Here is a 22,586-nt window from a genome sequence, read left to right as displayed (position 1 = left end):
CAGATTGGAGGGAGGCCAGAATGAGGACAGAAGGACCAGTTAGTACACTGGTGTAGTCCTTAGCTCTTTGTAGGGTGGTGATGTGGTAGGCATGGAGAGAAACAAACAGATTCAAGATATAGAGAAAAAATCCCAGCAGGCTTTCTTATTGAAATCAATAAGCCAACTTCAAATGTATATGGAAATGCAAAGGGTCTATATTATGGACTGAATTACGTCCCCTCAAAATACGTGTTGTAATCCTAACCTCCTGTATCTGTGGTTATAATCCCATTTGAGAATGGGTTTTCCTTGTTACGTTAATAAGACAGGATTAGTATAGGGTGTGTCTTAAATCAATCTCTTTTGAGATATAAAAGAGATTAACAAGCGAGAGACTCAGAGATGGGGAAGAAATGCCAAGCCACATGAAGACTGCCCAGGAGCAGAAGCTCAAAAGAGACAAGGACCTTCCTCTAGAGCCCGCAGAGAGAGAAAGCCTTCCCCTAGAGCCAGCACCCTGAATTCGGACTTCTAGCCTCCTAAACTCTGAGAACCCCCATGTATCTGTCACTTTGTTGTCCTGTGTGGGTTTGTGTGTTGCTTTGATGCTATGCCACCGGTATTCAAACACCAGCAGAGTCACCCATTGCAGACAGGTTTTCAGCTGAGCTTCCAGACTAAGACAGGCTAGGAAGAAGGATCCGACAGTCTACTTCTGAAAAGCATTAGCCAGTGAAAACCTTATGCACAGCAGCAGAACACTGTCTCATCTAGTGCTGGAAGATGAGCACCTCAGGTTGGAAGGCACTTAAAATACGAATGGGGAAGAGCTGCCTCCTCCAAGCAGAGTCGACCTTAATGACATGGATGGAGTCGAGCTTTCAGGACCTTCATTTGCTGATGTGGCGTGACTCAAAATGAGAAGAAACAGCTGTAAACATCCATCAATAATTGGAACGTGGAATGTACAAAGTATGAATCTAGGAAAGTTGGAAATTGCCAAAAATAAAATGGAACACATAAAGATCAATATCCTAGGCATTAGTGAGCTGTAATGGACTGGCATTGGTCATTTTGAATCAGTCAATCTATGGTCTACTATGCTGGGAATGACAACTTGAAGAGGAATGGCATTTCATTCATCGTGAAAAAGAATATTTCAAGATCTATCCTGAAGTACAAAACTGTCAGTGACAGGATAATATCTGTACGCATACAAGGAAGACCAGTTAATACAACTGTTATTCAAATTTACACACCAACCACTAAGGCCAAAGATGAAGAAATTGAAGATTTTTACCAACCTCTGCAGTCTGACATCAATTGAACACATAATCAGGATGTACTGATAATTACTGGTGACTGGAATGTGAAAGTTGGAAACAAAGAAGGACCGGTAGTTGGGAAATATGGCCTTGGTGATAGAAATCATGCCGGAGATTGCATGATAGAATTCTGAAAGAGCAGCAACTTCTTCACTGCAAACACCTTTTTCCACCAACATAAATGGCGACTATACATGTGGACCTTGCCAGATGGAATACACTGGAACCACATTGACTACATCTGTGGAAAGAGATTATGGAAAAACTCAATATCATCAGTCAGAACAAGGCCAGGGGCCGACTGTAGATCAGACCATCAATTACTCATATGTGAGTTCAAGTTGAAACTGAAGAAAATTAGAGCAAGCCCACAAGAGCCAAACTACGACCTTGACCATATCCCACCTGAATTTAAAGACCATCTCAAGAATAGATTTGACATGTTGAACACTAAACACCAAAGACCAGAAAAGTTGTGGAATGACATTATACATGAAGAAAGCAAAAGGTCATTAAAAGACAGAAGAGAAAGAAAGATCTAAACGGATGTCAGAAGAGACTTTGAAACTTGCTTTTGAACATCGAGCAGGTAAAACAATAGGAAAAAATGAAGTAAAAGAGCTGAACAGAAGATTTCAAAGGGCGGCTCAAGAAGACAAAGAATTATGACACGTGCAAAGGCCTGGAGATAGAAAACCAAAAGGGAAGAACACACTCAGCATTTCTCAAGGTGAAAGAAACTGAAAAAAAAAAAAAAAATTTAGGCCTCAAGTTGCAGTACTGAAGGATTCTATGGGGAAAATATTAAACAATGTAGGAAGCATCAAAAGAAGATGGAAGGAAGACAGAGTCACTATACCAAAAAGAACTGGTTGACATTCAACCACATTTCAGGAGGTAACATATGATCAGGAACCAATAGCACTGAAGGAGAAGTCCAAGCTGCACTGAAGGCACTGGCGAAAAACAAGGCTCCATGAATTGACAGGATACCAGTTGAGATGTTTCAACAAACAGATGCAGTGTTGGAAGTACTCACTCATCTACGCCAAGAAACTTAGAAGACAGCTACCTGGCTGACCTACTGGAAGAGATCAAATTTATGCTTATTCTCAAGAAAAGTGATTCAACCAAATGAGGAAATTATCAAACAATATCGTTAATATCACATGCAAGCAAAATTTTGCTGAAGATCATTCAAAAGTGGCTGCAGCAGTACATTGACAGGGAACTGCCAGAAATTCAAGCCAGATTTAGAAGAGGTCGTGGAACCAGGGATATTATTGCTAATATCAGATAGATTCTGGCTGAAAGCAGAGAATACCAGGAAGATGTTTACCTGTGTTTTATTGACTATGCTAAAGCATTCGACTGTGTAGATCATAACAAATTATGGATAACGTTGCGGAGAATGGGAATTCTGGAACATTTAATTGTGCTCATGAGGAATCTGCAAATGGATTAAGAGGCTGTCACTCAAACAGAACAATGGGATACTGGATGGTTTAAAGTCAGGAAATGTGTGCGTCAGGGTTGTTTCCTTTCAGCATACCTAGTCAATCTGTATGCTGAACAAATAATCCAAGAAGTTGGACTATACGAAGAATAGGGCATCAGGATTGGTAGAAGACTCATTAACAACCTGCATTATGCTGATGACACAACCTTGCTTGCTGAAGAGGACTTGAAGCACTTACTGATGAAGATCAAAGACCAAAGCCTTCAGCATGGATTACACTTCAACATAAAGAAAACAAAAATCCTCACAACTGGACCAATAAGCAACATCATGATAAATGGAGAAAAGATTGAGGTTGTCAAGGATTTCATTTTACTGGGCTCCATAATCAACAGCCATGGAAGCAGCAGTCAAGAAATCAAAAGAAACGTTGCGTTGGGCAAATCTGCTGCAAAAGACCTCTTCAAAGTGTTGAAAAGCAAAAATGTCACCTTGAGGACTAAGGTGCCCCTGACCCAAGCCATGGTGTTTTCAATTGCCTCATATGCATGCAAGAGCTGGAAAACGAATAAGGAAGACAGAAGAATTGACACCTTTGAATTGTGGTGTTGGCGAAGCCAATTGAATATACCCATGGACTGCCAAAAGAACAAAAAAATCTGTCTTGGAAATACAGCCAGAATGCTTCTTGGAAGCAAGGACGGCGAGACTGCATCTTACATACTTTGAACATGTTAATCAGGTGAGATCACTCCCTGGAAAAGGACATCATGCTTAGCAAAGTAGATCAGTGAAAAAGAGGAAGACCTTCAATGAGAAGAATTGACACAGTGCCTGCAGCAACGGGCTCAAGCATAGCAACAATTGTGAGGATGGCAGCAGACCAGGCAGTGTTTTGTTCTATTGTGCATAGGGTCACTATGAGTCAGAACCGACTCAACGACACCTAACAACAGGCTGTGAGAAAATAAATTTCTGTTTGTTAAAGCCACCTTAGTCACCTAGTGCTGCTATAATAGAAACACCAGAAGTGGATGGCTTTAACAGAGAAAAATTTTCTCTCTCGCATTCTAGTAGGATAGAATCTGAATTCTGGATGCCAGCTCCAGTGGAATCCTTTCTCTCTCTGTCAGCTCTGAAAGAAGGTGCTTGTCATCAATTTTCCCCTGGCCTAGGAGCTTCTCAGCGCAGGAACCTTGAGTCCAAAGAATGTGATCTGCTCCTGGCACTACTTTCTTGGTGGTATGAGGTCCCTGTCTCTCTGCTCAAGTCTCTCCCTTATATCTCAAAGGAGATTGACTAAGACACAACCTCATCTTATAGATTGAGTCCTGCCTCATTAACATACTGCCTCTAATCCTGCCTCATTAATATCATAGAGATAGGATTTACAACACATAGGAAAATCACATCAGATGACAAAATGGTGGACAATCACACAATACTGGAAATTATGGCCTAGCCAAGTTGGCATATTTTGGGGGGATATAATTCACTCCATAATACCACCCATTTGTGATATTTGTTCTAGTAGCACCAGATAACTATGACAGTCTAGAATAGCCAAAATGATTTTTAAAAAGAAGAACAAAGTTGAAGGACTTACGTTAACTGATTTCAAGCAATCAAGACAATATGATAGTGGCATAAGGATAAACAATACATCAATGGAATAGAAGAGAGAGCATTCAAAATAAAGTCCACACTGTATGACCAATTGATTTTTAACAAAGGTGCCAAGGTAAGTCAACGGGGGAAAGGACAGTTCAACAAATGGTGCTCAAAAAGGTAGATATGCATATGGAAAAAATGTATAATCAAAATTATCACAGACTGAAATGTCAAAGCTAAAAGTACAAAACTTCTAAAAGAAAACACTGAAGAAAATTTTTGTGACCTTGATTAGGCAGATTTGTTAAACGGAATGCAAAAACCACACACACACACAAAAAGAATAAATTGGACTTCATCCATTTTTTTGCTCTTAAAAAAAAACTGTTGCTTTTCCAAAAATATTAAGAAAATGAAAAGATAAGCTACAGACCGGGAGAAAATACCTGCAAAACATATATCTGATACTTGTATCCAGAATATATAAAGATCTCTTACAACTCAATAAAAAGACAAACAAAAAAGGCAAAAATATATGAATAAACACTTCACCTCCTCTTAGAAGGTGTATAAATGCAAACAAGCTGACAACAAAATGCTGAACATCATCTGACATCAGGGAAATGACAAAGCCAAGGCCACAACTAGAATGGCTAAAATTAAAGTGACTGACAACACCAAGTGTTGATGAGGATGTGGAGCAACTGGAACGTTCACATATTGTTAGTGGGAACGCAAAATTGTACAGCCACCTTGGAAAACAATTTGGCAGTTTCACATATTCTTACCATAAAAACCAAAACCATATCGAATGCTATCCAGCTGATTCTGGTTCATGGCAACCCCATGTGTTACAGACTAAAACTGCTGCATAGGGTTTTCTTGGCTGTAATTGCTACTGAAGAGGATCACCAGGCCTTTCTTCCATGGTAGCACTGGGTGGATTTGAATTGCCGTTAGTTTAGTAAAGCAGAAAAAATCCGTTTTCATTGATTCCAACTCACAGTGACTCTATATGACAGAGTAGAACTGTCCCCATAATGTTTTCAAGGTTGTAATCTTTACAGAAGCAGATCGTCACGTATTTCTTCGGCAGAGCATCTGACGGTTTAGAACCACCAACCTTTCAGTCAGTAGGCAAGCGCTTAACTACCACACCACATTAGTTTAGTAGTCAAGTGCCAACTGTTTGCACCACCCAGGGACCTTACTGTTACCATAAAACTCAGCAATCCCACTCCTAGGATTTTCCCAAGAGAAATGAATACATATGTTCACATACAGCTATAAACTGGAAACAACACAAGAGATGTCTGGGACTACCAGAAGCTGGGGGAAACCAGGAAGGATCTTCCCCTAGAGCAAGTGTTACAGATTGAATTGTGTCCTCCAAAAGGATATGTTCGAGTCCTAACCTCTGGTACCTGTGAACATGACCTTATTTGGAAATCAGTTCTTTGTAGATGTTATTAGTTGACTTAACTTGCAGTCATACTGGAATAGGCTGGGCCCTAATCCAATCTGAGTGGTGTCCTTATAAAAGAGAAGAGACACAGACACAGGGGAGACAGTCTTGTGAAGACAGAGGTAAAACCTGGAGTGATGTTGCAACTGCAAGCCAAGGAACCCTGGGGTACCAGAAGCTGACAGACAGACAAGGAAGGATCTTCCCCTAGAGGCTTCAGAGAGAGCACAGGCCTACTGACACCTTGATTTCAGACTTCTGTCCTCCAGAACTGTGAAGAGAATAAATTTTTTGTTGTTTTAAGTCTCCCAGATTGTGGTACTTTGTTATGGCAGCCCTAGGAAACTAAGGCAGTGAGCAAGGAAGAAAACACAGTGCCTTTCATGACCAAGTGTCACATCATCACTTCTACTTTATTCTGGTTATAAGAAGCAAGTCATTGAGTTTAGCCCACACTCAAGAGAGAGAAATCTGGCTCCACCTCTTAAAGAGAAGCATATAAAAATTCTGTGGACATATTTTAAAGCTACCATAAAGAACATTAATTAATTCCAAGGACTGCTGCATCTTAGAGGCTGAGGTCTCCTTGGGTGGACAGAGTGCCTTGCAGCAGATAAATTATACAATTTTACCAATGCAAAATCATTTTTAAATGGTTACAGCTGTCTTCAGTAGAACCCATATCATGGCTAACTTTAAAATTAGACAAGGAAAACTCTTAGCATTTTTATTATTTTCTTTGAGAATACTAGTCAGAGTGAGAAAATTAAAACTCATTGCCATCAAGTCAATTCTAACTCATAGTGACCCTACAGGAAAGAGCAGAACTGCCCCACAGGGTTTCCAAGAAGCAGCTCGTGGATTTGAACTGCTGACCTTTTGATTGGCAGGAGAACCCTTAACCACTGTGCCAACAGGGCTCTGTGAAAAATTAACATGTTTACAAAATTCATCTGTCAACAAAGTGCTATTTTCAAATAATCTGGTTGAAAATACTTTCAGTATTCCTTACACAAGGTATTACAAGGAGCATTCTAATATACTGAATATTATATTGCATTTGCCATTTTGAGTTTTCTTTTTACATTGCTCATTAGCATGCTGAACTCCCTATTATTACATGTATACAGTATGTTGCTGTTAGATGCCATGGAGTCGGTTCTGACTCCTAGCGAACTCATGTACAACAGAATGAAACACTGCCAGGTCCTATGCCATCCTCATAATCATTGCTTTGCTTGAACCCATGGTTGCAGCAACTGTGTCAGTCCATTTTGTTGAGGGTCTTCCTCTTTTTCACTGGCCCTCTACTTTACCAAGCATAATGTCCTTGTCCAGGGACTGATCTCTCCTGATAACATGTCCAAAGTATGTGAGACATAGTCTCGTCAGCCTTGCTTCTAAGGAGCATTCTGGTTGTATTTCTTCCAAGGCAGATGTGTTCATTCTTTTGGCAGTCCATGGTATATTCAATATTCCTTGCCAACACCACAATTCAAAGGCATCAATTCTTTTTCGGTCTTCCTTATTCATCATCCAGCTTTCGCAGGCATATGAGGCAATAGAAAACACCACGGCTTGGGTCAGGTGCACCTTAGTCTTCAAGGTGACATCTCTGTTTTTCAACAATTTAAAAAGGTCTTTTGTAGCAGCCTGCCCAAGGCAATGTGTCTTTGATTTTTTGACTGCTGCTCCCATAAATGCTGATTGTGGATCCAAGTAAAATGAAATCCTTGACAACTTCAATCTTTTCTCCGTTTATCATGATGTTGCTTATTGGTCCAGTTGTGAAGATTTTTGTTTTAGGCTTAAGTGTAATCCACACTGAAGGCTGTGGTCTTTGATCTTCATTAGTAACTGCTTCAAGTCCTTTCCACTTTCAGCAAGCAAAGTTGTGTAACACAAATTATTAATGAGTCTTCCTCCAATCCTGATGCCCTGTTCTTCTTTATATAGTCCAGCTTCGTGGATTATTTGTTCAGCATACAGATTGAATAAGTATGGTGAAAGGATACAACCCTGACGCACACCTTTTCTTTCTTTAAACCACGCTGCATTCCCTTGTTCTGTTAGAACTGCCTCTTGATCTATGCACACGTTCCTTCTTCGTAGTGTTATCCATAATTTGTTATGATCCACACAGTCGAATGCCTTTGCACACCCAATGAAACACAGGTAAACATCTTTCTGGCATTCTCTGCTTTCAGCCAGGATCCATCTGACATCAGCAAATGAAATCCTTGGTTCCACACCCTTTTCTGAATCCAGCCTGAATTTCTGGTAGTTCCCTGCCAATATACTACTACAACCACTTTTGAACGATCTTCAGCAAAATTTTACTTGCATGTGATATTAATGACATTGTCCGATAATTTCCATATTCAGTTGGATCACTTTTCTTGGGAATAGGCATAAATACGGGTGTAAAATGTAAGTATTGGGAACTCTGAAGCCAGGCTAAAGTTGCCTCAGAAGTTGAAAAATTCTTGAGCAATTCTTTCTCTCACCATTTCTTCTTTTCTGCATTCTTCCTTGACATTTATTTCAATCACCAGGTCCTAAAAATTACTTTGTGAGATCCAATTTGACATCATACTTATCTTACAATAATTATTCTAAATACAAACATTTTGGCTAAAAACCACATTTAATTTGGCACTGTTCTTTCCCAGGCCTGTGTCCTTACACTGTTGCATCTTTTTATACAGCAAGCAATCCTAATAGTCTAAACGCACCAGTTTTTCTCCTACAATATTTTCAGTATACTCAACTTCCCTTTTCTTGCCTTTAAAATAAACTCAAGAATCATTATTTTACATGTTATTAAGAGTGTATCTGTTAAGACTTTGTGGGGGAGGCAGCCATTTTAGACAGACATGCAGGGCCAGTACCATACCACCCTCACTGGCAAGAAGGAATCTCCCACTGCTCCTAACCTTTGCCATTTACTCAGCAGGAGTTAGTCTTTCATTCCCTAATTTGCCTTAAGCTAAACGAACATGATTAGCATTTGTTTAGAACTCTCACAATGAACAAGGCATTCCATATGCATTAACTCACTGGACCTGCACATCCAAACTGTGAAGTACTATCATCTCAGTCCTCCTCCCTTCCAGGGTCAGGGTTCTAAGAGATTTGGCCAAAGATGGCCATGGTCACAGTAGACATCATGCAAATAGTAAGCAGGAGTGGCCAAGCTGACTTTTTAACCTAAAGTCCTACATCTTCCACTGTCACAGGCTGACTTATTTCAGTCCAACGTGTAAATTATAGTTCTCTGAGCCCTGCCCTGAAGCACTGCTTTGAAGGTGAAGGGAACCCACTTGTGGCAGGGACCTTGAGGATGTGGGTAACCAAGAGTCCTGCATGAGTCCAACCAGGAAATAGAAACCACAGTGGGGTAAACAGCAAAGCTGAATATAAAGAATTATTAACCCTGATAAAAGAGTAACTATCAGATATCAGGAAACTCAATGTGGTGCTCTGGGCTGCAAGAGAGCCCCCAGGGAAAAACAAGCTTGGAGGGTCCAGGCGTCCTTGGAGAAGGTGGGGTCAACTCACCAGACAGCAGAGAAGCCAATGACTGGGCCAGGCTGGAGCTGGTCTGGAGTTGCTGGGAGGGCAGGAGGCCCCCTCCAGAGTATGGACAGGGAGCAGGCATCCAGCCACCAGTGGGTGGGCTGCAGTGGGGGCACCCCTAGGGGCAAGAAGCCTTGAGAGTGCAAGCTGTGTGCATGAGTGGAAGCGGAGCCTGCAGGGTGTTAGGTATTGAATTGTATCCCCCCCAAAAAGACATGCTGATGTCAATCTCTGGCACCTGTGAACATGACTTTGTTTAGGAGCAGGGTCCTTTTGAAATGGAGTAGAAAATCCACTGCTGTCAAGTCAATTCCAACTCATAGTGACCCTGTAGCACAGAGCAGAGCTATCCCATAGGGTTTCCAAGGCTGTAAATCTTTATGGAAGCAGATTGCCACATCTTTCTCCCGTGAGGCAGCTGCTGGGTTCGAAACAACTTTTCGGTTAGCAGCTGAGTGCTTAACCACTGTGCCACCAGGGCTCCTTAGATGGACCCTAATCCCTTCCTGAGTGGTGCCTTATAAAAGAGAATAGACACAGATTTAGACAGAAGACAGACAGCCACGTGACAATGGAGAAATACAAGCCAAGGAACCCCAAGGTTGATGGCCATCACAGAAGCTAGGAGAGAGGCGTGGAACAGAGTCTCTCTTAGAGCTCTCAGAAGGAGCTGGCACGTGATACCCTGAATTGAACCTCAGCTCCAGAACTGAGGCAGTAATATCTGTTCTTTAAAGCCATCTAATCTGCGGTGTTTTGCCATAGTAGCCCTAGGATGCTAAGACAGAGTGAGCAGCTGCTGCTTGGTGTGACCCTCCAATCACAGGCAGGCGTGCGGGCACCCAGGGAGGGCTGGTAGAGGGAGTGCAGGCCCAGAGACATATCGATGGAACAGAACAGAGAGCCAGAGATGGAAACACACAAGTATCTCTCAACTGATTTTTGACAAAGGTGCAAAAGCACAACAATGGAAGGAGGACAGCCTTCCTGACAAATGGAGCTGGAGCAACTGGACATCCATAGGCCAAAAAAAAAATCAATCTCCACCTCCACTTCACACCTCATAGAAAAATGAACTCAAAATGGACCCTGGACTTAAAACATAAAACTATAAAATTTTTAGAAGAAAAAATCAGGACTTAGGGCTAGGCAAAGAGTTCTTAGACTTTACATCAAAAGCATAGTCCGTAAAAGGAAAAATGGATAAACTGGACATAATCAAAATGAAGAAATTTTGCTCTGCAAAAGACCATTTGTGAGGACGAAAACACAGGTTCTAGATTCCAATGGAGCAGGAACACCAGTAACAAGAAGACACATTTACATTAACGGCCCAGCAAAGCACTAGAATTCACAGAATGAGATTAATTTCAGCATGGGAAAGCTGGGAAGTCTGATGAGGACCTGAAGATGAAGTAAGGTTTTAACGAGTGGACCCAGGAGTGAGAAGAGCAGCCTAGGCAGATTACAAACACTGAAGGGAAGTGCCAGGAATGTTTGTACGGCGAGGAGCCCACTCAAGGTGGACTCAAACCTCCAGCCTTTGGGTTAGCAGCCCAGCGTGGTAACCACTTGCACCACCCAGGGGCTCTGTGGGCCAGTGAAGTAAGTGGTTTATAAAGTGTTTACTCAAGAACCATCACAGTAAATGATTTCTCTGTTTTTCAAAACCTTAGGTATCCTGGGATTAAAAAAAAAAAAAGGCTTTTTTAGGCGGAGCATCAGAGTTTTACATTTACTTTTTGCGTTACGCACCTCATTCCATCAGGAAAACTTATGTGTCTGTGGGTCAGTGAATTTTATCCCATCACCAGTTTCTTCCAGGTGGTCTTGCTGGTACCTTCAGAATATAAATATTTTTGCACTGCCAAACAAAATTTCCTCATCTAGAAGCAATTAAATAAGCAATCTAGTAACAACTAGTGAAGGAGGCAGAGGAGGAGTTACCCAGGTCTCCCCTCTGAGTAAAGGGTTAGCTGTTGGGAGGAGGGGGCAGGGAGAACTAAGAGAAAGTATCTTTGACAGGAGTGGGAACAAGAGGAAAGTTATGTATTTTGAATATTCAGTTGCTGACTTCCCACCTGTTTTGTATGTTTTGCTCCCCCTCTGAGCTATGCAGGGGGAATATTTTCACATCTTTTTCTCATCCTGGTCTTCCCTCTTGGTTAACTGGTTAAAGCTGACCTGAGCCCTCATGGCCTGTCAGAGAAGCCAAAACCCACGAAGGGCCTTGCTGCTGCTGAGATGGACCAGTGGGGACGTTATCAGCAAAGATAATGTAAGGCTGTCTTCACACAACAGAGTCCAGTTTCTGAATTTACATTGTCAGCAGAAGGAACCAGGAGCTATTTATCCAGATTCCAAATCGGAATTAAACATTATTAAAAACTGGTCAGACAACAGCAATTCAAAAGATTAGACAGGAAACTTAGGGGGCAGTAAGTTTATGTTAACAGGAGAGGAACAACTCAGAAAAGTAGAGAATGGTTGCACAACTTGAAGAGTGTAATCAATGTCACCAAACTGTACACGTAGAAATGGTTGAATTGGTGTATGTTCTGCTGTGCATACTCTGAACAACCACAATGAAAAATAAATAAAAATGGTCAGAGGAATTCTGCAAATTCTAAAAAGCTCTCTTCACTTACCATTCCAAGGAAAAATTAATTGGCGGATGGGAAGTAATCTTCCCATCAAAAAGTAGTATATCTTTTTTGGTTATTACCTGTTAACTGATGACTCCAGTTTGCACGGTTCTCGAGCACCCATTTTTCTATCAACAGAAAATGAACTGACTTGAAAAGCAACCGACCTACATACCAGGAAAACCAAGCTTGAAGGTCACTGAAATTTCTTGAATCCTCTGTATACACTCTCTAGATACTATGTTGTTGTTGTTAGGTACCCTCAAGTCAGTTCCGACTCATAGTGACCCTACGTACAACAGAACCAAACACTGCCCGGTCCTGCAACATCCTCACAATTGTTGTTATGCTTGAGCCCATTGTTGCCATCATTGTGTCAACCCATCTCGTTGAGGGTCTTCCTCTTTCTCACTGACCCTCTACTTTAACAAGCATCATGTCCTCCAGGGACTGGTCTCTCTTGATAACATGTCCAAAGTATGTGAGATGAAGTCTCACCATCCTTGCTTCTAAAGAAGCATTCTGGCTGTACTTCTTCTGAGACAGATTTGTTCATTCTTCTGGCAGTCCATGGTATATTCGCTATTTTTCACCAACACCGTAATCCAAAGGCATCAATAGTTACTATAGCTGTCTTTTAAAGTACAACACATAAACAAATCGTAATTAGCTACAAAGTTTTTCCTGGCACAAATGAAGTATGACCTGGAAGACACACGTCATCATTCATGACTAGAATGCTCTTTCCAATTTAACCAATAAAAACTTGGAATAATCCAAGAGCTACTTTACATAGATTCCCTAAGTGTGCTCATGAGAGAACAGTGGCTCAGTAGCTTACATCCCACTTTCAGCAATGGGGCAAGTTCAGTGTGGCGGGAGGTTCTCAGAGGACTTTTGCCCAATGTTTATGAAAAAAACATCAGGACACCCTGCGGGCAGAGAAGAGGCAGAGGAAATCTTCACAGAGAAGATGCTGTTGGACAGGTGACTGCAGCCCAAGGGCCAGGAGAAGTGGCAGAAATGGAAACTGGAAGGTAGACTGTTACCAGCTTTGGACTTTACTCTTTAGGTCTGTCAAACCATCAAGCACTTTTCGTAGGTGAGTTACATATTAATGACAATATACCAAATGGTCAGTATGTGCCAGATACCCAACACCATGAAATGCTGTAACTTATTTCTCAAAACCATCCTGGGGGTGGCAGGAGGGGCGGGGAAGTACTGCTTAAGGAGGGCTGAGTTTCTGCTAAAGGTGATGAAAAAACTTGGAAACAAATAGCAGTGGTGGTTGCACATTGCTGCGAATGTGACTGCCACTGGGTCCCACACATAAGATGGCTGAAACGGCAAATGTCTTGTTATACATACTTCACCACAGTTAAAAAAATCATCTTGTGAAGCTTGTACTGTTCCTACTTTACAGGTGGAAAAACTGAGGTGGAGACAGATGGGATAAATTTCTCAAGATCAAACAGCTAGTAAGCAGTTAGTCTAGCTTACAGGCCATTGCGATGTTTTCAAAAGGTAACTCCGAGCTGTGAAGGATGAGTTAGAGGAGAAGCCAGAGGCAGTGAGGAAGGCCCACTGCCACAGTTCAAATGAAAGATAATACGGGTCTGACCTTGATAGGATTTAGTGAACAAGTGGTCACGGAGGTGAAAGAGGGCCGAATAAAACACAACTGAGGCTTTTACTCCAATGACTGGGTGGATGGTGATGCCAACACCTGAGAGAGAAAACAAAAGAGAAGGCCTAGGATGGGCCAGGGGGAGAAGAGTAGGCTTTGTCTGAAGCCAAAATGGTCTGAAAGATGTGGGACATTCAAGTAGAAGGGTCTGGCAAGCAGTCAGGGGTCAAGCCTGAAGACAGGTAGAGGTGGATACCTTAAAGGAAGGATACTCTTGAAGGTAGTGAGGCGTGAGCTCCAGCCTCCTTACCTGCATTGGCCCTTCCAAGCCCCTACTGGGCCCCTATACTGTGCTCATGTTGTTGTTGTCAGGTGCTGTCGAGCTCGTTCCCACTCACAGCCACCCTATGTACAAAAGAAACCCTGCCCAGTCCTGCGTCATCCTTACAATCTTTGCTGTTCGACTCCACTGTTATAGCCACTGCGTCAATCCATTTCGTTGAGAGTCTTCCTCTTTTTCACTGACCCCCTGCAATGTGCTCACGTAGTCAGATTTTTATAAACTTTTCAAAAGGTTATTTTAACTGCAATTAAGACTGCTGCTTCTTTGTACCCCAAATTCCTCTCCTTCACTCCAGTAAGATAGCTTTGAAGTGTTTCAGGCAGTTAGGGGGACTAAGGCCTGGTGGCATAGTGGTGAAGAGCTACGGCTGCTAACCAAAAGTTTGGCAGTTTGAATTCAGCAATTGCTTCTTGGAAGCCTAAGGAACAGTTCTACCCTGTCGCATAGGGTTGCTGAGTTGGAATTGACTCGATGACAGTGGGTTCAGTTTGGTTTTCTAGAGGGAAGCTGAGTTAGGAACACAGCATAGTTTGGGTTTAGTGGGATACACCTATGTGTTTCCATGTACAGTTTTTGCTAGCCATTCTAGTGTGCGAGTTTTCTTAAAGAGCCCCTCTCCCCCGACTGTGTAAACTTAAGGTACCACTAACCCTTAATGTGTCCCTGGGAAGAGCTGGAAAGTGATTATTTGAAACAGATGACAACTGAAGCCATGGAAGCTGAGAAGAACACACAAAACGAAAATGTAGAAAGAAGACTGCCAAGATGGAACCTTCAGGAAGCCACACTTGAGGTGGGTGGAAGAGAGCCAGGTGAAGAAAATGTTACCAGACTGGCTGGAAGGGCCACAGGAGTGTGTTGTTTGGGAGCCAAAGGAGAACTAATTCCGAACGGAGGGGTGGGCAGTAGTCGTGCAAATGCACAGAAGAACAGCTGAACTAAATAGGTAGATTGGAAGAGGCTGAGTAGTCATCAGCAGGGCAGAAAGTTGACCATAAACTACTCTTTCAAGAGATAAAGTGCTGTTTGCTATGTCCAGGGTATCCTGCTAAGTGCTGCAGGGATACAAGCTTGTTTAAGAATGGCCTCAATGAGTTTATCCAGTGGAGGGAGGCATAGAATTCACTAGTGAGGAACAGGAAAGGTTTCACTAAAGAGACTTCTTTCAAGGAGCCCAGAAGAACTGATTGCATTTGGATGAGCAGAGATGGAGAAAGAGCAATTTATAAGGAAGGTAAAGTTGGGTGAGGGAATGCCTGGAACCCATTTGGAGCCTCACAGGAGCCAGTTTGAAGTTAGCATGATATGCATAACGAGCCAGGGTAAAGTAAGATTGGATTGATCCACTGGAGCCAACATGAAGAGGGTGTTTCAATGTTAGGCATGGGGTGTTTGTAATCCTTTTGATAGGAACATTGTATTATTAAATGTCTTTGAGCAGGAACACGACATGACTGGGTTTAATAATACTAGCCATGACATGACTGGGTTTAATAATACTAACCATTTCAATTTATACATGAGTTGGGGTCCAACCATTCTTTCTGTATACTATGTGCCAGGCACTATGCTGAATATTGTAGATAGAGGAATAAAGACAGTCCCTGTGTGGTAAAATGAGTTCATTTATGTGACCTTTTGCCTTGGTTTTTAGAAAACACCTGAAAAGATTTTTCCCCTAAATCCTGAGGTGTTACCTTTGCCCTAGTTTTCTGCCCCAGAGGGTTTGTTACTTTTGCCTAGGTTGATTGACATTTCCTGGGTAAACTGTAAACAACTTGGTTTCGAGACTTTTTGTCTGGCCCTAGGCTGCAGCCTGCCGTGTGATTGGTATGGCCCTTGAAGGGATGGTCAAAAGACTATGCAAATGAAGTGACTATGTTGTTGTTCTTAGGTGCCAGTGAGTCAGTCTGGACTCCTAGTGACCCTATGTACAACACAATGAAACACTGCCCAGTCCTGTGCCATCCTCAAAATCATTGCTGTTTGAGCCCATTGTTGCAGCCACTTGTCAATCCATCTTGTTGAGGCTCTTCCTTTTTTTCATTGACCCTCTACTTTACCAAGCATGATGTCCTTCTTCAGTAATTGGTCCCTCCTGATGACACGACCAAAAGAGTATGAGACAAAGCCACGCCATCTTCACTTCTAAGGAGCATTCTGGCTGTACTTGTTCCAAGACAGACTTATTGGTTCTTCTGGCAGTCCATGGTATATTCAATATTCTTCGCCAACAACACCATAATTCCAAAGCCATCAAATTCTTCTCCAGTTTTGTTTATTCATTGACCAGCTTTCACATGCATATGAGGTGACTGAAAACATAATGGTTTGGGTCAGGTGCATCTTAGCCTTTGTCTCAGTCATCTAGCGATGCTGTAACAGAAATGCCGCAAGTGGACGGGCTTTAACAAAGAGTTGTTTATTCTCTCACTGTCCAGTAAGCTAGAAGTCTGAATTCAGGGCGCCGGCTCCAGGGGAAGGCTTTCTGGTGGCTCTGGAGGAAGGTCCTTGTCATCAGTCTTCCCTTGATCTGGGAGCATCTCAGCGCAGGAACCTCAGGTCCAAAGGACACACTCTGCTCCTGACACTGCTTTACTTGGTGGTATGAGGTCCCCTTGTCTCTCTGCTCACTTCTCTCTTTTATATCTCAAAAGAGATTGGCTTAAGACACTATCAAATCTTGTATATCTCATCAATATAACTACCACTAATCCATCTCATTTCATCACAGTGATAGGATTTATAACACATAGGGAAGTCACATAAAATGGTAGACCATCACAATATTGGGGGCCACAATTCAATCCATGACAGTCCTCAAAGTGACCTCTTTGCTTTTTAACGCTTTCAAGAGGTTTTTTTTGCAGATTTGCCCAATGCAAAATGTTGTTTGATTTTTTTGTATGGGCGTTGATCGTGGATCCAAGTAAAATGAAATCCTTGACAACTTCAATATTTTCCCCATTCATCATGACGTTGCTTATTGGTCCAGTTGTGAGGATTTTTGTTTTATTTTGAGGTATAATTTATACTGAAGGCGGTAAGCTATGATCTTCACCAGTAAGTGCTTCAAATCCTCTTCCTTTCCACAAGCAAGGTTGTGTCCTCTGCATATCCCAAGTTGTTAATGAGTCTTCCTTCAGTCCTGATGCTGTGTTCTTGTTCATACAGTCCAGCTTCTCTGATTACCTGCTCAGCATACAGATTAAGTAAGTATGTCCCCCTGGCACACACATACCTTTCCTGATTTTAAACCACGGTGTATCTTCTTGTTTTGTTTGCCTCTTGGTCTATGTACGCATTCCTCATGAACACTGTTAAGTGTTCTGGAATCCCATCCTTCACAACTTTATCCATAATCTGCTATGATCAAACTATAGTCACAAATGAAGTGTCTGTAGCCTACTATGCAAATGAATTATCTGTGGCCTACCGAGAGAGGATTGGTCAACTTGTGGTGCCTGCTGGAGGGGCAATGCCTTGAAATTGACAAGGAGTTGCAGACAGAAGTCGCCAACCCCACAGAGGTTTTTTGAGACAAGACAGAAAAAGTAGAAAACGGGAAGCAGGAAGATGCAAAAAGGAGAAAAGCAGCAGAGAGAGAAGAAGCAAAGAACCTTCTAAAGGATCCATATGGGTCAAGGGCTGGAACACTGAAGACAGTGACAGGCCCGGAAGAGGCTCTGTGGCAGAGCCAAAGGCAGGAAGGCCTGTCCTCAGGGACCAATAGGAGGCCTGTTCTGAGGGAGTTGAGAAGAAGCCTGTCCTGAGGAGCCAAGAGGAACCTTGTCCTGAGATGGCCAAGAAGAGGCTTGTCCTGAGGGGACCGAGAGGAGGCCTGCACAGCCCAGAGGGAGTGTGCACAGCAGAGAGGTCCTGCTTGCTTGCACAACCCAGAGGAGCTGAAAGAGCTGTCCTGCACTGAAGGCTCTGCCTACATGCTTCCTAATCCTGATCCCAAGTTGTACCCTACTTCCTTAATAAACCACTTAACTGTAGGTATGGTCTGTGAGTTCTTTGTGGCCATGACAACAGATTTTCGAACCCAGATGAGAAGTAGAGAGTGCAGTGGGAGGGACAGCTGGTATCAGAACTAGTAAAGAGGTTGGAGTGTGTAGATGTCTGACCTCCACCTCATAGGGATCAGCCATGGGCTGATCTTGATTCTCATTATACACCCCCTGAAGTTAGACAGGTACTGATGCTACTACTCCCACCATTTCACACTCTGGATTCAAGAAACAATCTGTGATGGAGAGGGAAATATGGAAGGAAAATAAATTGCAATGCCAAATTATAAACTCTTCAGTGAAAGAACACCTTATCTAGAGATGAGGGTGGAGTAGGTTTGGAGGGTCATAGAAAGCTTCCTGGACAAAGGATTTTAGGACAGTTTTCTGGAACTCTGAATGCTCGCCAGTTCTAGGTTGAATCATTTGAAAATGGCTATTTCATAGGCCCCAACTTAACTGAATGTAACGATGGCATTTAGGTCCCTCAGGAAAGACCTCAAATGTCTACTTAATTCATAACTATCTTACAGTAGTATTTTCTGACTTCTGGATCCCAAAACAAGAGGCATAGGAGTGGCAATATGAATACCTGAAACGAGAAAAGTTAGAATTTTAAATCCTCCTATCTCCTTTCCTGCATTCCATTCCATTCCTAAAGGTTCCTCTCCCAGGTCCACTGGCCCCAAGGCTTTCAGCTTGCTCTGAGACCCTCAGTGTTCTCTCAGACTTGCCCAAAACTTCCCATTCTTTAGGTGGGACTGATCCATGTTAGAAAGAAGACAACCCAACTCAACTAGTTAATGCTAAATGTGACTGAATGACTCAAGCTCTGTTACCCTCCTGGAGCTATTTTGATTTTTAGGAGAGGTTACTGAAGAATCTTTGGTGAAAATCCAAGCAATAAAAGCAAGGCCTTTTGTGAAGGCCTTTCTGTATGCAAGCCATTTATAAGTCAAGAGTTGAGAAAGTGGGGGGCTACCTATCCTATGGTTCCACAGTCAGATATATTTTGTGACTGTGGTAGGAAAACATCTGCTTCATATTTTACATATGTTGTTGTTAGCTGCTGTTGAGTTGGCTCCAACTCCTGGTGACCCATGTACAACAGAACGAAACACTGCCTGGTCCTGTGTCATCTTTGTGATTGTTGGTATGCTCATGACCATTGTTTTGGCCACCGTGTATTTTGAGTGCCTGACAGCCTGGGGGCTCCACTGGGTTTTCATTGGCTAATTTTCAGAAATACATCACCAGGCCTTTTTTCCTAGTCTGTCTAAGAAAAGGAAGTGAGGAAATAAAAAACACCACGTATCTACAGTGGAAAGTGTGGTCCCCAGGGAAAAGCCTTCCATTTTACCTCCAATCTTACCAAGTGCCCAACAAGAAAACTGTTAAAATACACCTATGTTTTCCTTACTAGATCATTAGTAATGTAGGCTATCCCCCAAGCATTTTGGAGGATCATCTATTTTGGCAATAAGAATGTATAAAAGATGTTGAGAAAAGACCACAGTTCAGTAGGAAGAGCCAAATACCCTGATGGGATGTGTCTTACAAGAGACAGGTGGTTACTCAGGAAGTAGTGAATGGAGGTAGTGCCTCTGCTCTAGGCCGAGGGCTGCTGCCCAGCATGGAACTAGAATCTCTGCAGTGTTTTAGTTTGGGAAGTCACATTCTTCACATCTCTTAGTCAGATGACAATTTGAAATCCTTCCTTGCTTGTTCACAGAGTTAGGTTGTGAGTGACGGCCCTAGGTATGCGGCTATCCATGCCTTCTCAGCCTCTGCCACATATCGGGTAGCTACTTGGGCTGCCAAAGTTTATATTTAACTTGAGTATTTCAGGTAGGGAGTTATGACACTTAATTTCAAACTAATGGGATTAACTACTTCAGCCTGCATGTAAGAAAATACTTAGTCACATCTCATACTATACATACATGCAATCAAATTTTTAAATTCTGTCTGTTTTTAATTTGGTTTTACAAAGATTAATAATAAAGTAAATCTTGGTGAAAATTTGCCAAAAATGATTTGGTTACAGGACTTGAAAAGGGAAGCTTGGTTTGGTTCTATTTTAGAAATGATCAAAAAAAAGAGGTGCAGATAATCCCAGGCTTTTAGGTCCTGATTCCTAAGGCCTGCAGGTGTAGGACACTGAGAATCCCACACTTCGGTGTGATGTCTGGGCCTCATTTTCAGGCCATCTCCCACAGCTGACTGTCTTACCTGCCCATCAGGATACTACATTAGGTTTGCCTCCGGTGCATTTATCTTCCATCCCAAGAAGCCTATTGATGGGATGTCTGTGTACGTGATGTCCTTGTATGATATGTCTGGTGGTGTACATCTGTGTCTGTGTGGTGTGATATGGTGTGGCATGATGTGCATGTCTGTAGTGTATGTGTGTGTGTTATATTTGTGTGATTGTGTGTGCAGTGTGTTTGTGGTATGAGGTGTGTGTGATGTGTCGTGTATGTGTCTATGTGGTGTGGGATGTATATTCTGAGTAGTGTGTGAACATGAGAGATGTATGCAGTGTGTGTGTGTGGTGTTTGATGTATGTGTCTGTGTAGCATATGTGTGGTGTGGCATGCATATGTCTGTGTGAACATGTGAGCTATGTGTGGTGCATTTCTTTATGGTGTGAGGGTGGGTGTGCAGTGTACCTGTGTGGTGTGTGTACATGTATGTGAAGTGTATCCATGTGGTGTACACACATACGTATGTGTGGTGAGGTGTGTGATGTATCATGTGGTGTGTGAACATGGGAGGTATGTGCAGTATATGTGGTGATCTGTGTGTGTGGTGTATGTGTGATGTGGCATGTATGCCTGTGTGAACGTGAGGCGTGTCTGTGTGCTGTATCTGTGTGTGGTGTGTATCCACGCAGTGTATGTACACGTGTATGAGTACTGAGATGTGTGACGTACCTGTGTGGTGTGTGAATGTGTGAGGTGTGTCTGTGTGGTATATGTGTGATGTGGCAGGTATGTCTGTGAACATGTGAGGTGGGTGTGTGTGGTGTTAGGGTTTGTGTGTGGTGTGCATCTGTGTGGTGTGTGTATATGTGTGACCTATATGTAGTGTGGGGTATGTGTGTACATACGTGATATGTGGTATAAAGTGCGGTGTGTACTTGTGCGGTGTGTGTCGTGTGTCTGTGGTGCCCGCGCACACTTCCCGCCCCCTCTTTGCCCCCACTTGCCCCACCTGCGGAGACCGCGGCCCTCAGGGCTCAGTGTTGTCGGCGTCCAGGACCGGCCGTGGGCTCTGAGGTAGCGACACGGCGGCAGGCCCGGCGAGGACCAGGTGCGGCGGGAGGAGGCAGGAGGAGGAGCCGGGCTGAGGAAGAGGAAGAAGAAGAAAAGGTGAAGGAGGTGAACTGAGGAGAAGGCGGAGCCGAGCGGAGGAGGAGACAGAGCTGGGCCGAGGAGGCTGAGGAGGAGGCGGAGCCGAGCCAGGGGGGAGGCGGAGCCGGGCTGAGAAGGAGACAGCCGGGCCGAGGAGCTGAGGAGGAGACACAGCCGGGCCGAGGAGGAGGCGGAGCCGGGCCAGGGAGAGGCGGAGCCAAGCGGAGGAAGAGGCGGAGTCGGACGGAGGAAGCCGAGCGGAGGAGGCGGGGCCGGGCTGAGGAGGAGGCGGAGCCGGGCTGAGGTGGAGGAGGAGGAGGAGGAGCCGAGCGGAGGAAGAGGCGGGCGGCGCGGCGCACGGCGGGCGGGGCGGCCCGGGAGCAGGACGCGGCCAGGCCTCGGCGGGACGGGCTTCGGGCCTTGTCTGGCCTTCTCGGGGCCGGGCGGGCGGGGAGCGCGGACGTCGCGGGGCCGGCCGGCGCAGGGGACGCGGACGCGGTGAGTGCGGCGGCGGGCCGCGGTGTCGCAGCGGCCGGGCCGAGGCGGCGCCGGCGGAATGGCGGCGGCGGCGGGGACGCGGCGCGGCGGCAGGGGCCTGAGTCAGCGCAGCGGCTTCGCGCGGCCGGCGGCGGCCGTTATGGGGTCACAATCGGCGGCCCGTTCTCTCGCGGCCCGGACGGGCGGCTGCGGCCGAGCGCGAACCCGCGCTGGGACGAGGCGGGGCGCGGTGACCCGGTGACCCGCCGTGAGGACCGGCCTGGCCCCTCGGCGCGGTGGGCGCTCGACTCGCCGGCCGCCGCGCCGCGCCTTCCGCGGGAGCTGGGAGCGCGGCGGCGAGCGGCCTGGCCGTCTTGGAGCCGCGTCGCGGAGTGACGGACGGGAACCGAAGCGGTTTCCACTTAGGCCGCGGCCCGGGCCTCCGTCCCGACCCCGCGGAAGCTGCGCGGGCTGCGGTCGCTCTGCGTCGGGGCCTCGCTGCGTCCCCGAAAGCCCGCAGGGCGTGTGGCTGTGTGGCCGGTGCGTGTGGTGCCGGCGAAGCACACCGTGTGTCGGCGGGGAGGCGCCGGGACCTGAGGCTCGCTTTGTCCGGGAGGTTTTTGAATATTAGGAAAAATTTATTTTGAAGTTCTGTTTATTGCTCTGCATGGACAGTCCACATAGTTGCATCGCATTTCAAA

The 22,586-nt window shown here is 44.4% G+C and overlaps 1 protein-coding gene across 2 annotated transcripts in view; it reads left to right on the top strand.

Moving 5' to 3' along the window:
* Nucleotides 1-21,794: 21,794 nt before the first annotated feature.
* CUL1 (cullin 1) overlaps nt 21,795-22,586 on the top strand; it is an 82,244-nt gene continuing 81,452 nt past the window's right edge. The window contains exon 1 of one of the 2 annotated variants that reach the window (XM_064289588.1): nt 21,795-21,906. The gene's annotated coding sequence lies outside the window, so the exon portion shown is untranslated. The remainder of the gene's footprint in view (nt 21,907-22,586) is intronic. The other variant, XM_064289590.1, reaches the window with a different exon arrangement.

The sequence above is a fragment of the Loxodonta africana genome, chromosome 8 (assembly GCF_030014295.1).
Source record: "Loxodonta africana isolate mLoxAfr1 chromosome 8, mLoxAfr1.hap2, whole genome shotgun sequence".
NCBI lineage: Eukaryota > Metazoa > Chordata > Mammalia > Proboscidea > Elephantidae > Loxodonta > Loxodonta africana.
This window is presented reverse-complemented; position numbering and strand designations above follow the sequence as displayed.